This window comes from Aphelocoma coerulescens, chromosome 2 (genome assembly GCF_041296385.1).
Source record: "Aphelocoma coerulescens isolate FSJ_1873_10779 chromosome 2, UR_Acoe_1.0, whole genome shotgun sequence".
Classification (NCBI taxonomy): Eukaryota; Metazoa; Chordata; class Aves; order Passeriformes; family Corvidae; genus Aphelocoma; species Aphelocoma coerulescens.
Genome location: NC_091015.1, coordinates 114,928,390 through 114,938,098, shown reverse-complemented (window position 1 = coordinate 114,938,098; position 9,709 = coordinate 114,928,390). Strand labels below are relative to the sequence as shown.

The following is a 9,709-nucleotide window of genomic DNA, read 5'->3' as shown; positions in this document are numbered from 1 at the left end:
CTGATGAGGTACCTGCAGAGCACACTCCAACAAGAACCTAACATTTTCCTGTTAGGGCATAATGTCTGTTGGGCTTGGCAAAAGAAACACCTGTACCAAGATTTGACACATTCCCTTGGCACAACATCTTTCACCAAATCACCAGTACGTCATTAAAATTTGTGCTATTGACATGGGAAAATACACTCAGATCTAAAACATTGCAAGGAACAGAGTAAGTGTGATTCAGACAAATCCGTCTAGGATGTAAGGGTGGCCAAGGCTCAAGTTTTCTTATATGCTTTTCATTGCTTAAGTATTTATAAATTTTCTTCCTACTGCAGAGAACTTGGAATTATTTGGCTTTGAGCAACCTGTTCTAGGGCAAGATGTTCCTGCCCATGGCAGAGGGGTTGGAAATAGATGGTCTTTAAGGGCCCTTCCATCCCAAACCATTCTGTGATTCTATGACTCCGTAACAGTGCTCATGGGAGTTGCTTAGGCAGAGTTCAGCATCATACACTTTTTTTTTTGGCTCTGTTTCTCCTGCTCTAGTAATGTCTATGAATAACATGCTTTCTCCCCCAAAGACATCAACTAATTTACTGCTAGGTTTTCCTGTTGTATCTTCAGGCTCTCATTGTTTCACGTTTGTTTCAGTATGCGGCCAACTAGTTTCTTTCCTAAGCTAAATCTTTTTATGTCTGCTGTGTATTCCTTTATTGCTAAGGAGAATTACACAGCATGTCTAAAGTTAGCCCAGAATGGTACAGCCCATGTAGACTCCCATCTTTCCAGGACAACCTCAACCCCAGAACTAGCTTTCTTGAAATAGTAGGAGGAGGAAGGAATTATTAACACGGCTATGCCTTTTCCCTTTTCTTTCCCTGACCAAAGGCTTCCCGAAGCTCCCCTGTATTATTATTTTATTACTTTTATGAAGCTCAGGTACATCAGTGAGACTGATATTCCAAGCAAAGAGCTTCCCACCTCAGAATCCTTGCTTCACTTCGTCTTTAAAGCAGTAAGAATTTATTGAGTGAATGTGGGGCAAGCTGAGGGTGTAAGAAAGTGCCTCTATTTGTAAATTCGCCTCAGACCACAGTGAATTTTGCAAGTCAGAAATCATCCAAATGTGTTTCACATGGCAGTAAATTGGTATAGTCAGCACTGCACACAATCGCTTGCTTGTCCTCAAAATCTGGGAGAAGATTCATTCTGGGTTCATTAGCTGATGGGCCCATTGTGCATGAACTTTTGTTGGCAGCAGCCTCTGATAATACACATTCTTCAGAGCTGAGAGCCTCTGGCCACTGTCACTTCAAGTGGAGATCCTCTCGGGCAACCATCTCCACTTTCTATGGGATGTTACAAAACTAACCCTTCTCTCTTCTTTAGCCAGGAGTAAGATGGCCTTTACATATAACAAAAAAAGAAACACCCTAGCTGTGATGTTAAGTTAAATAGTCTGGTGAGCCCTTACCGTTAAACTGTTTCTTCTGGAGAGGAGGAGGGAGATTGGAAGTTGCGAGGTTATGTAATACGTGGTGGAGACAATATCCCTGTGCTCCAACACTAATCAGAGTGTTTACAACCCTCCCTTTTGTATCTTCCACTGAATAGCACGAATTCCTGTGGGGGACCTTTTACATTACCGCAGGAGGTGGCACAAAGAGCTCATTCGACAGGGACTAAGCAGCATTGAGTCTCAAGTGAATAAATGGAGCAGGTGGCACGCTGCCACAGTATTAATGTGTCCAATAGGCCGGGGATTATGCTTGAGGCTGTGGGAATGAATCGGCCCTGCTTCTGACTGAAACAAATTGCCCTGTTGATGAGGAAACCTGAAAGGGATTCAAATTACGCAGGTGCTCAATGTAACAGAAACTTGCATTGTAAGAGAGAAAAAAACCCCACAAAATTCCTTACAACATCACTGTAAACAGGATGTATCTTGAGATCGGGATGTGTTCCTTGGCACAGGTCGCCTTGAGCGGCATCCAGAGCATTTCTCCATTTCCCTCACATTCCAGAAAGTGATAGAGAGGAGTGGGTAACTCCTCTCAGGAGGTCAGGTTTGTTATGTGGGATGAAGCCAGTGCCAGTAGCTGTTTTCATGTGAACTGAGGACATGGAATTCTGTCAGCAGCAACATCAAAGGGAAGGTGGCCCAGGTGCCCCCACCTGTGGGACTGTATCAGCTCCCACACTGAGACTGATGGCTTTTGGTGTTTGCTGACCTCCCACTCTGACAAGTGTAATCTCATAACTCACTCGGCCATACCTGTCTTTAATCACCATCAACAGAATCTCAGAATCACAGAATGGGTCAGGTTGGAAGGGACCACAGTGGGTCATCTGGTCCAACCTCTCTGCTCAAGCAGGATTATCCCAGAGCACATGGCAAAGGATTGTGTCCTGGTGGCGCTTGAATATCTCCAGCAAGGGAGACCCCACAGCCTCTCTGGGCAATCTCTTCCAGTGCATGGTCACCTGCACAGTAAAGAAGTTCTTCTTCATATCCACTTCCTGTGGAACTTCCTGCAAATCAGTTTCTGCCCATTGCCTCTTGTCCTATTGCTTGACACCACTGAGAAGAGCCTGCCTTCATCCTCTTAGCATCCTCCTCCTTCAGATACTTATAGACATTGATGAGGTCCCCTCTCAGTCGTCCCTTCTCAAGGCTGAACAGGTCCAGCTTCCTCAGCCTTTCCTCATAACAGAGATGCTCCAGCCCCTCAGTGATCTTTGTTGCCCTCCACTGGAGCTGCTCCAGGAGCTCCCTGTCTCTCTTGTACTGAGGAGCCCAGAACTGGACACAGCACTCCAGATGCGGTCTCACCAGGGCTGAACAGAAGGGCAGGATCACCTCCCTCGACCTGCTGGCAAAGGGCCACTGCCAGCTCATGGCTCAGGGACTCTTACGTTCCTTGTGTTCCCAGAGGAGCGATGGGGCTGCTGCCTGCCGGCTCTCGGCGGCTGCTGAGGGAGCTTCACATACGTATCTCACCTGGGTCCCCTCAGGCAGCCGGGCCCCGCTGCCGCGGGCCCGAGGGCTTCAACAGCGATGGGGGGCAAAGGAGCTGGAACACCCCCCCCCCCCCCCCTTTTCGGCGCGCCGGCCGCTGGGAGCTGTAGTGCGGCGGCCGGCAGCGACCCCACGCCCCCGCCGGCAGCGTCCCCCGGGGGGAACTACAGCTCCCGTCGCGCTCCGCGCGCGGGTAGACCGGGCCCGCCCGCTCCCGCTCCCCCGCCCTCGCGGCCGCGCGGAGCGAGGCAGCGGCGCGTGCGCGGTGGCGTGAGCTCGCGCCGCTCCCCGCCCGTCCCTGCGAGCGCCGGGCGGCGGTGGCGGCGGCGGGATGGGGCGCGAGGCGGGGCGTGCCCGCCGCGCGTGAGGCCGAGGCGGAGCCGCTGCGCGGGCGAGCGGGACCCCCCGACGGTCAGTGCGGGGGCGCGGGGGGCGGACGGGCGGCCGACCCGGCCCGACACCCCGGTGAGGGGCGCGGGGCCGTTCCGGGTCCGGGTCCGGGCGGGCGGGGGCGGAGGAAGAGGGGGAGCACACAACTGGCGGCGCGAGCCGCCACCGCCCCGCGGCGCGCGCGGCTGCCGGGTGGGGGAGGGGCCGGCGCGGGCTGCTGGAGAGGGAGGGGCGGGGCCTCGGGAGGCTCCCCCCATTTCTTCTCGGGTCGCTGCTCGCCCTCCCACCCTCTCCGCTACCTTCCCTTCTTCCCTCCTTCTCTCTCTTTTTCTTCTCTGCTCCGTCTCTCCTTTCCTCCTCTCTCTTTCCTTGCTTCTTTCCTCCCTCCCCTCCCTCCCCTCCGTTCCCCGTCCGGGCGGGTGTCTGGCCCCTGTGCGGTACTTACGGGTCGTGTTGTCCCTCCTGCCCTTACGGGAACAGGCGCCGGGCGCCTTGTGCGCCCCGTTTCATTAAGCGTTTGCTCCCTTTGGATCGTGCAGGGTTCGCTGCAGCTCAGTCTCGGATGAGAGCCTGCTGGGCTGTGGGTTGGCTCTCTGCGAGGTCGTTTTGCGTTGCTATTTTTGTGGGGAAGGAGAAGTCAGGGATTTTTATTAATTTACCTTCACCTAGAAGTCACATCTTAAAACCCAGAAAATTTGCCGTTATTGTAAATTTTCTGCATCTAATGTGGTTAACAGGTTCTAAGGATGTCGTGTTTCCTACCTGATAATGTTGTTTAGAAAGTGTGTGTTACTGTTCATCATAGAATCACAGAATGGTTTGGAAGGGACCTCAGAGACCATCTAGTTCCAGCCCTTCTGCCGTGGGCAGGGACTCCTTTCACTAGACCAGGTTGCTCCGAGCCCCATCCAGCCTGGCCTTGAACACTTCCAAGGATATGTCAGTGGGTGATGTATGAGGAAATACATCTTATTTTTAAGTGCTAACAGATGTTAAAACAAGTGACAAAGAAAATGCCAACAATCCACACCAAAAGTATCTGCTCATGAGAATGATGTGGTTTGGATTTCCCCCACCCTGATGTCCCTGAGGTTAATGATAATTGTTAATAGGAAATAATCATTTAAAAAAACCTAGGCTAAGGCCTTTTTGCCAGCTGCATAAACCAGGGTGATTTGTGCAAGTCCCTTGTTCCAGCATAGGAAAACAGCCCTAATTGCGTTCTTAAAAGTGTTTCTGATCTGGAAACGGCTTGAAGTGCTTACCATGAGTGCTCAGCATTGCCGTAATGCACCCTTTCAGGAGTGATGTTAAGGCTCTGTTGGATATGACGCAGGATGGTAATGCGTGTAAGTTTATTAATGAGCTTGCAGGAGAATGGCAGAGGGGTCCCTTAGATCCCTTAGGTTTGGGTTTTGATGTTGTTTGAGGTGTTGCATACAGCTTATGGTGAATGATGCTGTGCTTCAGTTCATTTCAGTGCAGTCTGCGTGTAATCCATACAGTCAGTGTGACAAGCTCTTGGGGGATCTTTCCTACAGAGAAATAAACAGGAATTTAAAAAAGCCCTTCCAAACTGTTGTAGTTTTGAGCATTTAGGACTTCTAAGTGTGTGAAATTTATTAACCCCCTTGCTGTAATGTTCTAGCTAACTACATCAAGAATAGAGTGTCTATTATGGTGAAGTAGGGAACTTTACATTCCCTGGCCTAGGGATCTTATTTCTAGCTTGCAGAAAATAAGTTGGTTTCTTTAGTCTTCCCACATCTGAAATGGAGCATAGAAATAGCTGCCTTCAAATCTTAATACTCCATGTGCAACTTTGGCATTGTTCTGTCTTAGTGAAGGTATATTCAGGGGTGGGCAGGCATATTTTGTAGTTTGGAGTGGTGGGGTTTTTCCCCAAAGTAATGATTTCACTGTAAAACCCCTGGTGTGATTGTAGTTATGTGGGAAAGAAAGTTCTTTTTCTGTATGGCAGATTATTTCCTTTTTTATGTGTGCATGTCTGCACTGGAATATATTGTCCTGGAATTGCAGTAACTGTGTTCCTGCTTCAGAGCTGCATGGCTTGATTCTTTCTGTTTGTGTCCTTAAAGCAAAGCTGACATGAACAAGTACTGCATCTAATGCTTTGGGGTTCTGATCTCCACTGTACCCTTCAGGCACTCTTTCCCAGTAAGTTTTAGCTGTATTTTCTTACAGAAAAGGTTTGCATATTTCCTGAATAAACACTGCTGTTTCTTACAGGCAGTTTTTAGACTAATATGGAAGATGCTGCTGTTCAGCAATAAATACCAACAAATGCTAATTTTCTTTCCTTCTGTAAAGCTTGGTGTCATGTAGCTAGTCTCAAAATGCCAAAATATATGATGTGTATGTATGATATGAAGGTATGATATTTACCTTCAGTTTACTGTAGTATAGTGTAGCATAATCTACCAAGCTTGTCTCTGAACTAATGTATCTGATTGTGTTGAATCAGTGAATGATTCGCTACCCTTACAACTAGTCATGGTTTGCTTTGTGCCATCCTTCATCATCTCCTTCTGCTGTTCTCCAGAGCCTCATGGATCATAGTTTTCAAATTGTTGCTCAAAAAATATTAAAAATATATCAAATGGGCCCAGAGTTGGGCTGGAAGTACCTTACGGAGTAGGAAGTTTTACTTAGGCTGCATCCTCAGATGTGGTGGTGTTGAGGGGTGACTGCTGTCTAAATAAGTTTTACATATTCTGCTTGCTGTGGCCAAAACCAGAAGGGTAATGGATGCAGGTTGAGTTTAGAAAAAGGAAGGGTATGACTCCTTTTCTGTCCATACTTACCCTTCTCATCCCAGCCATCCCTCACCTTTTGGGCTTCATGTCAAGGAACACAAACTTGGTTGAAGGTGTGGAGGTATAGTAGAATGAAACAGACTTTAATGGTGGCAGCAACAGCAAATCTGCAAAGCTGAACAGCAGCAGGGATCCAGTGCTCCCTGATTCCAGTTTTTCTTGAGACTACAGTAAAAATTGGGGAATGACTGCTTACTTGGGGCAGCTGCTGGGAAGTGGAGGTTGTATATGGTATTATGCAATAAGGAGTGGTGATCCGGTAAGTTGGCTCACGCAACACTTGGCTCAAATATATCCAAGGATTTTCTAGTTTATTCTCTCCTGTTACTACTGGATAATGTTCTAGGAAAAAATTATTTAGGTTTTATCAGTAAAGTGTTGTGACAATTTTGAACTAGTAGGGAAGAATTTGTGAAAAAGATAAATATGAAGTACAGTGACTTCAGTGGATAATAAGGTAAAAACAACACTTAATACCTAAATGAAGTGTGTCTGAGCAAAAATACTTGGAATGTGTAACTGGGTCCTTAGTGTTGTTTACTATTAATTGTGCATTAAAAAAGCACAGAAAGCATCTCTTATTCTTATCTAATGATGAATTCCAAATATGCATCAGAGACTGAGATCTGCAAATTCAAAACCGTGAGATCACAGTGTTTAGAGCAATCAGTTCACTACCTACGAGGAGTATTTCCTTTGATAATTAATTAAGGTGTGTTTAAATAGAAAACATGATTAGTATTTTTTCCTTGTCTAGTTCCTGTGATACTAAGTAAACAAAAGTACAGATAATGAAGATGCCCCAGTTTCTTTCAGAAGCAGCTTGGTTAGGATCCTGACTAAAAAATAGCAAGTAGTTATTTACTAAACACGTAATTTTATAATAATAAAGAAAAAGTGCTTGCCAGATGCTAAAACAGTAATAATGTAAATCTGAGTAAATGTAGTGAATTGTTAATGTGTTAATAGTATTGTGATATTTAGCCCAGTTTAAAAATTATTTGTAGAGAAAATGTTATATTTTAAATAAGCAAATTTAGTATTGTTTTCTACATGCAGAATAAAGTAATGCGATTATTCTGATATAATAATAATAATTGAGGAATGTGATGTAAGTCACTTTGTCTGTGCTAGTGTGTCCTTAATCGTTAATAGCTTGCCATCTGTCCATTTATTGTAAGTGCTAGGAAGATGGGCAGAAATACAGACCTTAAGCAATCAGTGCAAAGAGAAAATTTCTTTAAAAGAAGGATTATGATCCTTGGTGTTACACATTAATTTATGGTGTGACCTTGTAGGTAATCCCTGCCTTGCTTCCATCTAGGCTGCTTTCTTCCTTGGAGGAAGCAGGGAATGGTTAATGATTCTTGCCAGCTACAGCCCAACAGGAGCACAGCGCTGGGGACGACCCTATGTGAAGGTGCAGAGATGCACTATTTTGGCTGCTGGGGGCTACACTTTTTCATAGGAATAGGTCCACCCTTCATTGCAGTGGAAGGGTCAGCTTCCTGAACAGTAGGAGCAGATTCCTCATATCCACTCTGCCGTCTTTATTCTCCTTCTCACCCACAAGGAACAGAGCTTTTTTAGACTGGCTATTCTGGTCTCTGGAGGCACACGAGGAAAGCAAGGGATGAGTGATGGCTGTTTGCATGAGGTGGGAACGGCCAGATGGTTGCTGGAGAGGAAGAAAGAGGAGCGAGTGCTGGGTGGTAAGGTTTGACATTCCAAATCAGAATGCAAGTTTGGACCAAACTAGAAATTATTTTAAGGAAAATAAATTTAGCTTCATGTTGGTTGTTTTTTACATGTCTTAGCAGTGACTTATTCTTGAGTCAGTTCCTATAGTTATGTATAGTTAAAATGTATTTTTGTTACATTTTTGTCCTCCCTAGTATGAAGATTTCACAGGTTTCTGTTCTCTAGGTGAAGGCAGCTCATGAAGTTTGCTTCCTGTTTTACAGTTCAGTGGGATTGCTGGGCTTTTTCTAATACTAGAGGTCAGGACATCTGGCAGAAAGGAGCTCTTGGAACTGATCATAGAACTCTACTACCAGACTTTGAAGAATGGTTTTTGAAAACACAACATAAGATGATAATTCTGTTAGCTTGACACTAGTGGAAAAAGGGATATCACAGTGATAAAAATTGCAGCTTCTCTTTCTCACAAAAAAGTAAGTAAGAATTCTTCCAGGATATTACTTCTCTTTAAAATCTTACCTAACTTTGTAAAATGGGGGTTACACCTACGAGTTTGAAGCTATAATTTAATGTTCATCCTGTAATGACTTTTGTGAAGTTTAACATTTAACTTACCCTGGTGGTGAAGCTTGTTGCTACTTTAAAATTTCTAGCCTGCCCTGTTGTGTTTTGTAAATGAAGATGAGCAGTCAGGTGCAGAATTTTTCTGGATGTTAACATGAAAATAAATTTTTGTTGAGTTTTATTACCGTGAATTAAATTGAGTGCTAAGTGTAAATTCTAGTGTTGAACATGCCAGCAATGAAACTCTCTCATTTCATGGTAGTAGTAGTTTTCTACCATGAATACTGTGGAAGTTCATAATTCTCAATTAATGTTTTCGTATGTCCAATATAGTGCTTTCACATACTTAATACTGAGTGTATTAATGTAGTGTATAATTACTGATAAAAGATAATTAAGTTGACAAGATATTTTACTGTATTTGTACTACTCCAGTAGATTTTAATATTGTGAACCAAATGCTATATATAAAAGTGTAACGCTAATCTGTACAAAACCTAAAATACCTTTTTTTTTAAAAATTGGATTAAAAGAAAAGTGTCATTTCCTCTTCCAGTCTTCAATTGTGGTGGCTTCAAAGGAGATGCTGTTCTTTTAAGATAGCCTAAAGAGCTTTTCATCTTTTATGGGATATTTTTAATTGATTGAATGGACTAAAAATGTAAGAGCTTGGGGGGGAAAAATACCAAGTGATTGAACAGATTTACCCAGAAACTCATTGAATTATATCAGTTTAATGGTTTTAACTTTTCTTGTTCTTCAGATGTTTTAATCTTTACAAGTTCTCTAAGTTTGCTTCGTTCTGGCCACTTGCTAATTTTAGATGCAGAGATCTTTCACAGGTCATGCTTCTGAAGTTTTCATCCTGAAATTTGGGGTTGCAGTTCTCCAAAATTCATACGATGTGTATCACCAGTGAGCAGATGCCTTTTAAGCAGTCAGGTTTTGAAACGTTGTTGAAGGAAACAAAATTCAACTTTCCAGCTGAAAGAGGAAGTGATGAACATGTGGAGTTCTTTGCTGTCTGGATGGTTCAGTAAATTAGTGTGACTGATATACTAGGATATATATATTTAAATGCATGTTCCTTCACAGAGATAATTAAGAAGTAATTTTCTGGCAATAGCTTTCACAAATGTATCTTTGAATATGCCAGGACCTGTATACACCACCAAAAAGCAATGAAGATGGTGCATCAGTTTTACCTGCG

General features: G+C 44.3%; 1 protein-coding gene across 2 annotated transcripts in view; it reads left to right on the top strand.

Annotated features, from left to right (window-relative positions):
- The first annotated feature begins 3,268 nt into the window (after positions 1-3,268).
- RALBP1 (ralA binding protein 1) overlaps positions 3,269-9,709 on the top strand; it is a 33,502-nt gene continuing 27,061 nt past the window's right edge. The window contains exon 1 of one of the 2 annotated variants that reach the window (XM_069004440.1): positions 3,269-3,418. The gene's annotated coding sequence lies outside the window, so the exon portion shown is untranslated. Of the gene's footprint in view, positions 3,419-8,237; positions 8,409-9,709 lie in introns of those variants that run through there. The other variant, XM_069004441.1, reaches the window with a different exon arrangement.